The sequence below is a fragment of the Aquarana catesbeiana genome, linkage group LG07, assembly GCF_042186555.1.
Source record: "Aquarana catesbeiana isolate 2022-GZ linkage group LG07, ASM4218655v1, whole genome shotgun sequence".
NCBI lineage: Eukaryota > Metazoa > Chordata > Amphibia > Anura > Ranidae > Aquarana > Aquarana catesbeiana.
The window spans coordinates 16,073,954-16,089,166 of NC_133330.1; the positions used below are offsets into that span (position 1 = coordinate 16,073,954).

Consider the following 15,213-nt stretch of genomic DNA (forward strand, 5'->3'; position numbering starts at 1 on the left):
ATGTTATCATTTCTGGACAGAGGTTAGCAGAGCTCTGCCCTGTTGTCAGCACTTCAGGTTTGGGGACGGCAATCTCCGGATTTTCCACTGCCGATTCTCTGGCATGGTGCTGAACTTGTTCTAGCAGTTTCCTGTATGCCCTTTCCAGATGCTGCTCCTTCCTTAGCAAATGGTCCAGATCAGGTTTGAGCTCTGAGACCCCTGCAAGACCGAGCATAGACTCTCTATAGTCTCTCATGTCCTCAAGGTCAGGTTCCCCTTCATCGCCAAACATAAAAAGATCTGTAAGGTTCTCCCACAGCAATCCAGGGCCGCCAAAGTCATATCCCTCCGGAGAGCATTCTGTTGTCTCCCCTAAATATCCCTCCTCTGCGTGCCATTGCAGAGCCCGATATCGATTGTCCAGCTCTATCTCCTGCTGGACCAACCTGTCCAACTCAGTCACCCATTGCTCCTGGGGCTGCTCTCCCAGGAATGCCATCCGCAATGCCCGTTGGTCACTGGCCCGTTGCTCTTGGGTTGGAAAGCACTTGCCCTGTTTTATACCAGCGAGACGGAGGGCTGCAATCCAGAGCTCCACCCGAATCAGCTGCCTGAGCTCCAGGTATTCATCCTCAGACACAGTCCTGGTGTACGTTGAAAGGATGATCCGCAGCAGCCCCGGGAATTCTGATGCCAGGTCCATATCTCCGCTGGGGTGACTGAAGTCTGCTATGCTGATCTTGGATCCAGTTGGAGGTTTGGATGTCCCAGACTTCAGACTTCAGGAAGCTTATCCCACTGCTGCCACCAATGTCACGGAACGCCCCACACTCCGCTTGAGTGCTTCCGTCTGTATACCGCTTCCTAAGTTCTGGAACACGAGTCCAATGGATCTGGCTATAGAAACCCCAAGAACTAGACAACACCAGTCTTGGAGTACATCAGAACTGCCTTTATTTTGAGATCTCACAGACCTTTTTATATCAGGGATGACTCAAAGCTAACCTAATTAACATGACCTAATTTACTACAAAATGTACCCAGACCAGATGACAGTCTTGTGGGCACCGGGCTTCACACATTAATACAATTAACAATACAAACAACAATCTCCCCCCTCCTCAGCCTAGACCATTCGTCTATTAGCCAGGGCTGGTGGCTAATGTGATCAGCTCTCTCAATTAACATAAACACATGTTGATAACACCAGCATCTCCTCACAGGATGTGTCCCAGCAGAATGAATCAGTCTTATCAGCAGGGGGCTGCTGGAGGAATCCCCCCTCCCTCTTCAGGGACACAAATATACAGTAAGGAGTCCCCATACAATATATTCATGACTGAGTCCGATTAATACAGTTCAGACTGGATTTCTCATTCACCTCAAATGCTAGGGCCCATAATCGGTGGGCAACAGGCTTGCACACAGTCCTCTCCAACAGCCTCCGCTCTGGCCATGCCCGTGACAGCGACCAGTTATCAGTCAAGCAATGGCCACCTTTACTTCTCTAATTATTAGTTCTAGCTTGCTGTGTCAGCTAACAACTCATGTTGAAACTTCACCATACTAAATATTTCATAGAACACTAGCAGATGTGGTGGATAACACATTCAACACTTAGGAGGCCTCTCTGTACAGTGCTCTGCTTGTCCCTGACCATCTGCTGTGGCTACTCAAGAGTTTGTTCTCTGCAGCCCGGACATCGTCCTGTTCTGTAGATAATTCTCTTTGTGATATTCCGTCATTTCTCTGTCTCTTAAATAACATACATCTGCTTGTTCCAGGGAGACAGACTTATTAGCTTTCTTGATGTCCATTTAACCCAGCCTGCCATGTGATGATAGAACGCTGAACTTTGATCATGAATGTACCACCAGTGACCATGAGTGTACCACCACTGACCATGAACATCCCATCGGTGACCATGAACATAACACCAGTGACCATGAACATTCAACAAGTGACCACGTGTGTTCCAACAGTTACCATGAATGTATCACCAGTGACCATGAACGTTTAAAAAGTGACCATGATTGTTTCAACAAGTGACCATGAATGTTCCCCCAGTGACCATGAATGTTCCCCCAGTGACCACCAGTGATCATGGATGTTCCAAAAGTGACCATGAGTGTTCCAAGAATAACCATGAATATTCCACCAGAGACCATGAGTTTTCCAAAAGTGACCATGATTTTACCAGTGACCAGGAACATTCTACCAGTGACAGTGACCACAAGTGTTTCAACAGCGACCATGAACGTTCTCTCTGTGACCATGAATGTTCCACCAGTGAGAAAATTCACGAATGGTCATTGGTGGAACATTTATGATCACTGGTGGAACATTAATTGTCACAGGTGAACTGCTCTTGGTCACTGGTGAAACGTTAATAGTCCCTGTTGGAAAACTCATGGTCTCTGGTGGAATGTTCATGGTCACTTGTGGAACAGTTATGGTTACTGGTGGAACATTAATTGTCACAGGGGAACTGCTCATGGTCACTGGTGAAACGTTCATGGTCACTGTTGGAAAACTCATGGTCTCTGGTGGAATATTTATGGTCAATGGTGGAACATTAATTGTCATAGGTGAAACACTCGTGGTCACTGGTGAAACATTCATGGTCACTGTTGGAAAACTTGTGGTCTCAGGTGGAATGTTCATGGTCACTTGTGGAACATTGATGGTCACTGATGATACATTCATTGTCACTAATGGAAAGCTCATGGTCTCTAATGGAATGTTCATCGTAACTGGTGGAAAGTTATTGGTCATTCTTGGAACACTCATAGTCACTTTTAGAGCATTTATGATCACTGGTGGTCAGTGGTCAGTAGTGGAATGGTAATGGGTATGGTGACCATGAACATTCCACCAGTGAACATCAGTGATTATGAACGCTCCAAAAGTGACCGTGAGTGTTCCAATCATAATCATGAACTTTCTACCAGTGTCGTGAACATTCCTCAAGGGACCATGAGCTTTCCAAAAGTGACCATGAGTGTTAATCCAGTAACCATGAGTGTTTCACCTGTCCCTGCCACACTCTAACACATTATATTACTTGTAGGAGAAGATTCTCTGTAGTTGCCTTATTGACTGTAAGTTTATCACTGTTTGATGAATAGATTATCCCCTCCATCATCTTGGATACCTAGCAACATCTTACAGAATTTGCAGGACTGTATAGATCACCCCATTATGGACCTTTTTATTCCAGAGGAACCCCTAAAATGGAAAGTACTAAAACCAATTTATCAGGGTCAATGGGAACAATGCTCCTTACACTGGTGGTCAGTGGGAAGAATGTTCCTTACATTGGTGATCAGTGGGAAGCATGACCCTTACATTGGTGGTCAGTGGGAAGAATGTTCCTTACATTGGTGGTCAGTGGGAGGAATGACCCTTACATTGGTGATCAGTGGGAAGAATGATCCTTACATTGGTGGTCAGTGGGAAGAATGCTCCTTACATTGGTGGTCAGTGGGAAGAATGTTCCTTACATTGGTGATCAGTGGGAAGAATGACCCTTACACTGGTGATCAGTGGGAAGAATGATCCTTACATTGGTGGTCAGTGGGAAGAATGCTCCTTACATTGGTGGTCAGTGGGAAGAATGCTCCTTACATTGGTGGTCAGTGGGAAGAATGATCCTTACATTTGTGGTCAGTGGGAAGAATGATCCTTACATTGGTGGTCAGTGGGAAGAATTTCCCTTACATTGGTGGTCAGTGGGAAGAATGATCCTTACATTGGTGGTCAGTGGGAAGATTAATTCTTACATTTGTGGTCAGTGGGAAGAATGTTCCTTACATTGGTGATCAGTGGGAAGAATGCTCCTTACACTGGTGGTCAGTAAGAAGAATATCCCTTACACAGGTGGTCAGTGGAAAGAATGTCCCTTACATTGGTGATCAGTGGGAAGAATGCTGCTTACATTGGTAGTCATTGGGAAGAATATCTCTGACATTGGTGGTCAGTGGGAACAATGCTCCTTACATTGGTGGTCAGAGGGAAGAATGTCCCTTACACTGGTGGTTGGTGGAAATAATGTCCCTTACATTGGTGGTCACAGCTCAGGGAACCCCTAGCCACATGTGGAGGAACCCTAAGATTCCACCAAACCCTGATTGAGAATGACTAGTATAGACTGTATAAGCCACTTCCAAAATAAAATCTGTAAAGTAATGATATTTGCAGGTCAGAAAGCCAAATAAATTATCTCAATCACTAAATCTGCTCACGCTTTTACAGCAAAAAAAAAAAAAAACAACTTTCACCACTGACATCACATCACTGCTTCCCCCACATGTATCGAAATGTTCTCACTTTCTCTGAAGGAGTCCCAGCCTTCCAAATCCTCACTAAACTAATAACTGGTTACAGGTCCAACTTTTCCTATCACAGCATTGAACATCAACCCAACCCCCACCCCCACGCAGATCCATCCTGTACACTGCTGTGTGTGCTATTTGTAGGTTGTGTTATATGATATTATGTTGCACTGTGTAATGCTGTTTTGTTATGTTTTGTTATTTTACATTATGTTATGTTATGATACAATGTAACATAATGTATCTAGCTGTATTTCTGCTTTATTCTCAGAATGGGACTCATTTATCAGAATGTCTTTAAAAAGAGTTGCTGGAACAGACCATCACCATCCAAAGGTTGACTCTCTGCTCTTCATGTTGCGTAGCAGATGTTATTCTAATTGGTTAACATGAGAACTTTTATAAAAGGTATCTACTTCCTTTAAAGATGAACTCTGGAGAACAAAAGGTTTACCCTTGCACAGGAACTTGGTCCCCACTGCAAGGATTAACTGCTGGTTTTAACCCAGAAATGATGAATAAGGTGATATACATACCTTTTCCTTTCTCCCTCAGCAGCCAGTGCTCTCCTCTGCTGTCTGATGCTCCCAGGTTGTGGATGGACTCCCTGTGTCCTTCTATACAATGCAGGACTGATGGTCCAACACTGTATGGCATGACAATGGGCTGCTGTATGGGATTCTTCAGGGGACCGATGGAATGAAGCAGTGGAAGTCTGCATAAGTGGGGGGATAAGACAAGTATATCACTCTATTGATCATCAAGACGTTAACCCTTGTAGTGGGGAGGGGACCCACTGAAAGGGTAAATATTCCCCCTCCCCACCTTCTTTCTTCTCCCTCTCCATCTATCTCCCTCTCTCCTATTCACTTTACATATTTTTCTCCCCTTTCCCTATATCTCTCTTTTTCATTGTTTCCTCCCTTCACCCCCCTTTCTTTCTTTCTTGCTTTCTTTCTTTCTTCATCTCTCGCTTTTTCTTTTTTTTCTGTCTTTCTTGCTTTATCTCTCTCTTTCTTTCTTTTCTCATTTTTTACTTTCTTTCTTTCCTTTCTTTAGCTCTCGCTTTCTTTCTATCTTTTTTCTCTCTCGCTTTCTTTTCACTTTCTGTTTTTGTTTCTTTCTTTCCTTTCTTTCTTTATCTCTCGCTTTCTTTTCTCCTCCTTTTTTCTTTTTCTTTCCTTTCTCGCTTTCCTTCTTTCTTTCTCTGTCACCCCCCCCCCCCCCTCCATCTCTTTCTCTACTCTTTTTATCCTGTCTCCTCTCCTCTCTTCTCTTCTCTTTTCTCTAAGCTTTATTAGCAGAACCAAATACATTTTAACATTGAAAAGCAACTGAGATTGCATAGATTTTGGTGTGGGGGGATGAGTCCATGTAAAGTGTTTTTAGGTCTACAGTTTTTTATGTCTCTCTATCCATCTCCCTCTTTCCACTGCTGTTCTCGCTCTTTCCTCTTTCTTTTTCCTCTCTCCTCTTTTTATCGCTCTCCCTGCTCTTCTTTTCTCTCTCTCACTCTCCCTACTTCTCTCACTTCCTCTACCTGCTCTTCTCTCTCTCCTCTTTTTCTCTATCTCCTCTCTCTCTTTCTTTCCTCTCCTCTCTCTCTCCCCCTTTTTCTCTCTCTCCTTTCCATGTAACTCTCCTACTCACTCTTCTTTTTCTCGCTCTCTCTCTCCCTCGCTCTTCTTCTTCCTTCTCTCTCTCTCCTCTTTTCCTCTCTCTCCTTTCCCTGTATGTCTCTCCCTTACTTTTCTTCCTTCTCTCTCTCTCCTGTTTGTGTGTCTCTCTCTCCTTTCCCTGTATCTCTCTCCCTTGCTCTTCATCTTCCCTCTCTCTCTCTCTCTCTCTCTCTCTCTTTCTCTCTCTCTCCTGTTTGCGTCTCTCTCTCCTTTCCCTGTATCTCTCTCCCTCACTCCTCTTCTTCTTCCTTCTTTCTCTCTCTCCTCTTTTCCTCTCCCTCCTTTCCCTGTATTGCTCTCCCTCGCTCTTCTTCTTCCTTCTTTCTCTCTCTCCTCTTTTCTCTCCCTTCTTTCCCTGTATCGCTCTCCCTCACTCTTCTTCTTCCTTCTCTCTTTCTCTCTCCTGTTTGCGTCTCTCTCTCCTCTTTTCCTCTCCCTCCTTTCCCTGTATCTCTCCCTCACTCTTCTTCTGCTTCCTTCTCTCTCTCCTCTTTTCCTCTCTCTCCTTTCCCTGTATCTCTCCCTCACTCTTCTTCTGCTTCCTTCTCTCTCTCTCCTCTTTTCCTCTCTCTCCTTTCCCTGTATCTCTCCCTCACTCTTTTTCTGCTTCCTTCTCTCTCTCTCCTCTTTTCCTCTCTCTCCTTTCCCTGTATCTCTCCCTCACTCTTCTTCTGCTTCCTTCTCTCTCTCTCCTCTTTTCCTCTCTTTCCTTTCCCTGTATCTCTCTCCCTCGCTCTTCTTCCTTTTCTCTCTCTCTCCTCTTTTGCTCTCTCTCCTTTCCCTGTATCTCTCTCCCTCGCTCTTCTTCCTTCTCTTTCTCTCCTCTTTTCTTCTCTCTCTCCTTTGCCTGTATCTCTCTCCCTCGCTCTTCTTCTTCTCTCTCTTTTCTTCTCTCTCCTTTCCCTGTATATCTCTCCCTCGCTCTTCTTCCTTCTCTTTCTCTCCTCTTTTCCTCTCTCTCTCCTTTCCCTCTATCTCTCTCTATTGCTCTTCTTCTTCCTTCTCTCTCCTCTTTTCTTCTCTCTCCTTTCCCTGTATCTCTCTCCCTTGCTCTTCTTCTTCCTTCTCTCTCCTCTTTTCCTCTCTCTCCTTTCCCTGTATCTTTCTCCCTCACTCTTCTTCTTCCTTCTCTCTCTCTCTCCTCTTTTCTTCTCTCTCTTTTCCCTGTATCTCTATCCCTCACTCTTCTTCTTCCTTCTCTCTCTCCTCTTTTCCTCTCTCTCTTTCCCTGTATCTCTCTCCCTAGCTCTTCTTCTTCTCTCTCTCTCTCCTCTTTTTCTCTCTCTCTTTTCCCAGTATCTCTCTCCCTCTCTCTTCTTCTTCCTTCTCTCTCTCCTCGTATCCTCTCTCTCCTTTCCCTGTATCTCTCTTCTTCTTCTTCCTTCTCTCTCTCCTCTTTTCCTCTCTCTCCTTTCCCTGTATCTCTCTTCTTCTTCTTCCTTCTCTCTCTCCTCTTTTCCTCTCTCTCCTTTCCCTGTATCTCTCTTCTTCTTCTTCCTTCTCTCTCTCCTCTTTTCCTCTCTCTCCTTTCCCTGTATCTCTCTCCCTTGCTCTTCTTCTTCTTCCTCTTTCTCTCTCTCCTCTTTGTCTCTCTCTCCCTCACTCTTCTTTCTCTCTCTCTCTCCTCTTTTTCTCTCTCTCTTTTCCCAGTATCTCTCTCCCTCGCTCTTCTTCTTCTTCCTTCTCTCTCCTCTTTTCCTCTCTCTCCTTTCCCTGTATCTTTCTCCCTCACTCTTCTTCTTCCTTCTCTCTCTCTCTCCTCTTTTCCTCTCTTTCCTTTCCCTGTATCTCTATCCCTCACTCTTCTTCTTCCTTCTCTCTCTCTCCTCTTTTCCTCTCTCTCTTTCCCTGTATCTCTCTCCCTAGCTCTTCTTTTTCTCTCTCTCTCTCTCCTCTTTTTCTCTCTCTCTTTTCCCAGTATCTCTCTCCCTCTCTCTTCTTCTTCCTTCTCTCTCTCCTCGTATCCTCTCTCTCCTTTCCCTGTATCTCTCTTCTTCTTCTTCCTTCTCTCTCTCCTCTTTTCCTCTCTCTCCTTTCCCTGTATCTCTCTCCCTAGCTCTTCTTCTTCTCTCTCTCTCTCCTCTTTTTCTCTCTCTCTTTTCCCAGTATCTCTCTCCCTCTCTCTTCTTCTTCCTTCTCTCTCTCCTCGTATCCTCTCTCTCCTTTCCCTGTATCTCTTCTTCTTCTTCTTCCTTCTCTCTCTCCTCTTTTCCTCTCTCTCCTTTCCCTGTATCTCTCTCCCTCGCTCTTCTTCTTCTTCCTCTTTCTCTCTCTCCTCTTTGTCTCTCTCTCCCTCACTCTTCTTTCTCTCTCTCTCTCCTCTTTTTCTCTCTCTCTCTTTTCCCAGTATCTCTCTCCCTTGCTCTTCTTCTTCTTTCTCTCTCTCTCCTCTTTTTCTCTCTCTCTCTTTTCCCAGTATCTCTCGCCCTCTCTCTTCTTCTTCTTCTTCCTTCTCTCTCTCCCCTTTGTCTCTCTCTCTCCTTTCCATATCTCTCTCTCTCTCGCTCTTCTTCTCTCTCTCTCTCTCCCTCGCTCTTCTTCTTCTCTCTCTCTCCTCTTCATTTCTTTCCCTCATGTCTTTATATTTTGTAGCTTGCAATATTTCACTTCTGTCATTTTTTAATTTTTTACTTTGTCAGCACAAAAGTCACCCCCCCCTCCCCCTTCACACATACACGGGACCCTTCACGTGCCTGGTTGCTCACCCCCCTATCTTTGCTGTACACAGGGAGTATGTCATTATAGCCTAAATATAATCCATCTCCTCAGCACAGCTGGAAGCTCTCCCTGCACCCCCCTCCCCGGGGACCCCTCCACTCTCTCCCCCCCACTTTTCATTCCCCTGTCCCCACATTCTGCACTCATTCATCACCGCGTCACAGCGCAACGCATGTCATACTGTACAACCCGCTCCATTCCTGCACAAATTTCCCCCAAGACTTAAATCAACAACAAATAATGAAATACAGCGGAGACAAGTCACACTGGGCTGCAGATTACCGCACGTCACCGCACACAGCTGCATGTAATTGTTGTAGAGAGTTCTGTGTGCAATCTGGAGTCCCAGGCTGGGAAGTCAGCAGAACGTGCGCATGGCGGGGGGGGGAGGGCAGATTTGCAAAAGATTTAAAGATTTTGTTGACTTTTTCTGCTGTGCCTGTTTGAGGCTTTGTTCACACCTGTGCAGATGCGATCGATGTGCGTCACACAAGAGAAGTGCGTAACCCCCCTTTTTTTTTTAAATTGCTCCAAAACACTCAGTACTTTGCTGGCCAGTAATGATGCACCGAACTGAAAATTCAGGATGACATTGGCCAAAACCGAAACGGAAATGAACAGTTTTAAAAAGAAATAAAAACACTCACCGGCCACTTTTTTTTTTTTTTTTTAGGTACACCTGTTCAATTGCTCGGTAACACAAATTGCTAATCAGCCAATCAAATGGCAGCAACTCAATGCATTTAGGCCTCTAGACGTGGTGAAGACGACTTGCTGAAGTTCAAACCGAGCATCTGAATAGGGAAGCAAGGGTATTGAAGTGACTTTGAATGTGGCATGGTTGTTGGTGGCAGACGGGCCGGTCTGAGTATTTCCGGGGATTTTCACACACAACCATCTCTCTGGGTTTACAGGGAATGGTGGGAAAAAGAGAAAATATCCAGTGATCGGCAGTTGTGTAGAGGAAAATGCCTTGTTGATGTCAGAGGAGAATGGGTAGACTAGTTCCAGACGATAGAAAGACAACAGTAACTCAAATAACCACTCCTTACATCCAAGGTATGCAGAATACCATGCCACTCCTGTCAGCTAAGAACAGGAAACTGAGGCTACAATTGGCACAGGATCACCAAAATTGGATAATAGAAGATTGGAAAAACGTTGCCGGGTCTGATGAGTCTGGATTTCAGCCGCGACATTCAGATGGTGGGGTCAGAATTTGGCGCATGGATCCACCCTGCCTTGTATCACCGGTTCAGGCTGGTGGTGGGGGTGTAATGGTGTGGGGGGGATATTTTCTTGGCACACTTTGGGCCCCTTAGTACCAATTGAACATCGTTCAAACACCAAGGCCTACCTGAGTATTGTTATTGACCATGTCCATCCCTTTATGACTACAGTGTCCTCATCTTCTGATGGCTCCTTCCAGCAGGATAATGCACCATGTCACAAAGCTCCAATCATCTCACCACTGGACAATGAGGTCCCTGTACTCCAATGGCCTCCACACTAGGGATGAGCTTCGAGTTCGAGTCGAACTCATGTTGGAGTCGAACATCGGCTGTTCGCCAGTTTGCCAAACAGCGAACAATTTGGGGTGTTCGCAGCAAATTCAAAAGCCGCGGAACACCCTTTAAAATTCTATGGGAGAAATCAAAAGTGCTAATTTTAAAGGCTTATATTCATGGTATTGTCCTAAAAAGTGTTTGGGGACCCGGGTCCTGCCCCAGGGGACATGGATCAATGCAAAAAAAAGTATTAAAAACAGCTGTTTTTTCGGGAGCAGTGATTTTAATAATGCTTAAAGTCAAACAATAAAAGTGTAATATTCCTTTAAATTTCGTACCTGGGGGGTGTCTATAGTATGCCTGTAAAGGGGCGCATGTTTCCCGTGTTTAGAACAGTCTGACAGCAAAATGACATTTCAAAGGAAAAAAAGTCATTTAAAACTACTCGCGGCTATTAATGAATTGCCGGTCCGACAATACACATAGAAGTTCATTGATAAAAACGGCATGGGAATTCCCCACAGGGGAACCCCGAACCAAAATGTAAAAAAAAAAATGACGTAGGGGGGTCCCCCTAAATTCCATACCAGGCCCTTCAGGTCAATTACTGAAATGTACTGGAGATTTTAGTCGACTAAAATGTACTGGAGATTTAGTCGACTAAATACGACTAAAACTAAAGCAATTGCAGAAGACTAAAATAGGACTAAAACTAAAATGCCATTTTAGTCCTAAGACTAAAATTAACACTGGTTTCAGATGCGTTTCCTGTGCATTTCTGGTGGGCTTTTGGGGTTGCCTGCACCTGTGAAAAATGGACATGCGACTCAAAAACGTGCCTAAAACGTTGTGCGTTTTAACCACAAATTTTTTACCAGGATTGGTTGGTAAGTCCTGGAATGGGTCCTGGAGCCCAGAGATTTTGTAGAGACTTGGAAGTTATTAAGTCTCTACAAAGCCTCCAGCTCCAGGACCCATTCCAGGACTTACTAAACCCCAGAGGACACAAAAAAAAAGTTGCTTCACCTGAAAACATTCAATACTTTGTTTCCTCTTGTGTTGGTGTGCGTTTTTGTGCATGTGTTAACAAGATGCGTTGGGGTGGCATTAATCCACATGCTTGCAAAAGGAATGCACTTTTTTGGTCATTGTGGGAATACGCACAATTTTATGTGCATTCCCGCATCTCAGAAATATGAACCTAGCCTTATTCCATAGAGTGCCAAGCATGGTGTGACCCAGCAACATGGGCACACCAAAGTGGGTTTAAAGGTGACAAACTTTAATATAGAGCGCAGTGGCGGATGCTCCATCAGGGGCGCAGGGGAGCCACCCCCTATCCATGCGTCAGGCCCCCTAATCTACATGCGGGGCACGGGGCGCATGGATTCCAATCAGGGTTTTTTTTTTTTTAAGCACGTGATCAGAGCCAGAGGCTCTAATAGGCTTCAAAAAAGGGTGGGCTAAGGGCGCAGTGCTCTGCCCACCCAGTTGTCCTCTGGCCAATCAGGAAGCGGGCCTAGAGACCCGTTTCCTGATTGTCCAAAAGGAGAAGCGATCCTATTGGCCTAGGAGGAGGAGGAGGGAGGAGATGCATGGCCGCCGCGAGGAAATGCAGGAGAAGGCGCAGCCCTTCGCCCAGAGGAAAGCAATGCCCATGCAATAGTTGGGGTAAGTGCGGGCCAACCGCGACCGGGGGGGTTGTGATTGATCCGACCGACTAGGTGGGGGGCGGGTGACTGTGGGTGCATTGTATGCTCCGCCCGAAAAAAAAATCACCAACCGCCACTGATAGAGCGTCTACTGACTTTTAAATGTCAATGTGATTGTGATCATCTTCGAAGGCTAAGGCAGCATATACATTTATTTAATTTTGGTAAGCTTAGGAAATGTTGAAATTTCTGTCTGTGACTCCACTGGAGAGATTCCCCCTCACTTCCTGTCCCCTTGAAGAGATTTTTTTTATCAGAAAGGGAAAGATCTCCTCCTTAGGAACACAGGAAGTGATAAAACCATGACAGAGGCTCCGACCCCCCCCCCCCCTCAAAAATTGACATAAAATAGTTTACAGAGATACATTTTTTTATAGAGGCCCAGAAGTTAAAAAACAAAGATTTGCTATCTTATATGTAACATTTAGGAATGTTAATTGCACCTAAGCAGTATGTAGGAAAATGTAGATTTGTTGTTTAAATTAAAGTTAAAAACATTTTTTTTTTTTGCTAGAAAATTACTTAGAATCCCCAAATATTATACATTTTTTTTCGAACACCCTAGAGAATAAAATGGCGGTCGTTGCAATACTTTCTGTCACACCGTATTTGCACAGCGGTCTTACAAGCACACTTTTTTTTTGGAAAAAATACAATTTTTTTTTTATTAAAAAATAAGACAACAGTAAAGTTAGCCCAATTTTTTTTTATATTGTGAAAAATAATGTTACGCCGAGTAAATTGATACCCAACATGCCACGCTTCAAAATTGCGCCCGCTCGTGGAATGGCGACAAACATTTACCATTAAAAATCTCCACAGGCGACTTAAAAAAATTCTACAGGTTGCATGTTTTGAGTTACAGAGGAGCTAGAATTATTGCTTTTGCACTACCGAACGCGGCGATACCTCATATGTGTGGTTTGAACGCCGTTTTCATATGCGGGCGCTACTCACGTATACGTTCGCTTCTGCACGCGACCTCGGCGGGACGAGACACGTTTAAAAATGTATTTTTTTTTCTTATTTATTTTAACTTTTATTTTTACAAAAAATTGTGTCACTTTTATTCCTATTACAAGGAATGTAAACATCCTTTGTAATAGAAAAAAAAGCATGACAGGTCCTCTTAAATATGAGATCTGGGGTCAAAAAGACCTCAGATCTCATATTTACACTAAAATGTAATACAAAAAAAATGTGGTCATTTGAAAATAAAAAAAAATGACCCTTTAAGAGCTATGGGCGGAAGTGACGTTTTGACGTCGCTTTCGCCCTGCAATGGTATGGAGACTCGTGGGGGCCATCTTCCCCTCACTCGTCTCCATACCCAGGAAGACCAAGGATCCGATCTCCTCCGCCGCTACCAACGGCTCCAGTAAGCGGCAGAGGGCATCGGAGAGCGGCGGGAGGGGGGCCCTCACTAAAAAAAAGTGATCTTGCTGCGAATCCGCCGCAGAGACCACTATTATTGGAAACCGGACCGCCGGCTGAAGAAGAGGATACCGGGGTTATGGCAGCTAGCTGCTGCCATAACAAAGATATTCCTCTTCAAAGTTAGGATGTATATCGGCGTGCGGTGGTCCAGAAGTGGTTAATTTCTTTTGGAAAAATAGCAGTGCGCTTCCTGCGCCTAGGCAATCCTACTATTGGATAAGTTCCTGCGACATAGGCACTTCCTGTGACCAGGCACGTCTGATATTATTGCACTTCCTGTGCTAGTCTCTCCTGATATCAGTGAACTTCCTGTGCCTATGCACTCCTGATATTATTGTACTTCCTGTGCCTAGGCACTACTGATATTAGAGCACCTCCTGCCGCTTAGGAACTCCTAATATTATTGCACTTCCTGTGCCTAGACACTCTTGATTTCAGAGCACCTCCTGCGGCCAAAGTATTTCTGATATCAACGCACTTCCTGTGCCTAGCCACTCCTGATATCAGTGAACTTCCAGTGCCTAGGCTCTCCTGACATTGATATTGGACTTCCTGTACCTAGTCACTTCTGATCTTAGAGCACCGCCTGTGGCCTAGGAACTCCTTATATTATTTCACTTTCTGTGCTTAGACACTCCTGATATTAGAGCACCTCCTGCAGCCTAGGTACTTCTGATGGCAGCGCACTTCCTTTGCCGCCACGCCCGATATCAGTCAATTTCCCATGAGCCTAGGCACTCCTGTTCCTTATTCTCATAGCTACTGTATATATCTGCAGTGTGAGATCTATGGCACTGCTGCCCGTGACTGCTAGTTTCAACAGATTTGGAGTGAGATTTGGTAAGGCCACAACAGTGCTTGCTGTTTTCCTTGCTGGAGTAAAAGCTGTACCCGGGGATGTGCAGTGCAAGGATCTCCCTGTTTCTGCTTCATGCATGCTGTGGATCTGTGCTTCCTCTATCTCCACCATTACCCCACTGGTCATCTAGGGGAAACTATGACATGAGGAAGCAAAGCCCTGCTCCTCTACAAAGATGGCCATCTCCACACAAAAACAAAACAAGCCATGGTAAGTCAGTTAGGGCTTGTTTAGACTTGCGGTTGGAGGGCAGAAAATATGCGCAGTTGAGCCACCCCCCTTAAGCCGCAATAGGCAGCAGACGGGAGTATTTACATGCCATGGCTGCTATGCTTTCCTTTGCACCTGCGGCAAAGTTGACCCAACTTGTACCGATCAGGGGGTGGCAAGCTTGGTGAATGCTACACATTCAAGTCAATGAGGAAGAGCCACAAACGCCCTGCCACATTGTGTAATTAACGTGGTTGTGGTACAGTTATTGGCAAAAAATGGGGTTAAAACAGGCGTTGAGGAGGCATTGCATCATTTCCCTTGAACGCGAGCTTCGGAGGCAAGGGAGATTTAGAGGCAGGTCTAAATCTACCGTAATGGTAAAAAGGTGGGACATGGTGGACTTTGGTCTATTTTTTACTTTACAAATTTTTCTGTTTCAAAGCTCCACCTGCTGTAGCGTCCTGGGCTCCATGTGGCTCATTAGCCGGCTCTACCAGTATAAAAGCCCCAGTGTAGGATGATCTGTTCACCTCCTTAGTACTGTAAGACGGCATTTTGTATCCCTCCGCTTTTTCCATATACTTTTTTTATCAAGCAGCCTCTCTTTTTTTGGGGAAAAAGATAATTGTACAGTATCCATGGCACTGTCATCCGATACGACACAGCTGAATTCTATATTTTTTACTTTTATCATTTTTGCTAAAAAAAATGTTACTTTTACTTTTTTAAGGAAAAGCTTTCGGTAAGTTTACCCCTTTTGTCCGATCAGAG

The 15,213-nt window shown here is 44.8% G+C and overlaps 1 protein-coding gene across 2 annotated transcripts in view; it reads right to left on the reverse strand.

Moving 5' to 3' along the window:
• The window catches only part of CAMKV (CaM kinase like vesicle associated), a 159,532-nt gene that overhangs the window by 121,789 nt on the left and 22,530 nt on the right, over positions 1–15,213 (reverse strand). The window lies entirely within an intron of this gene.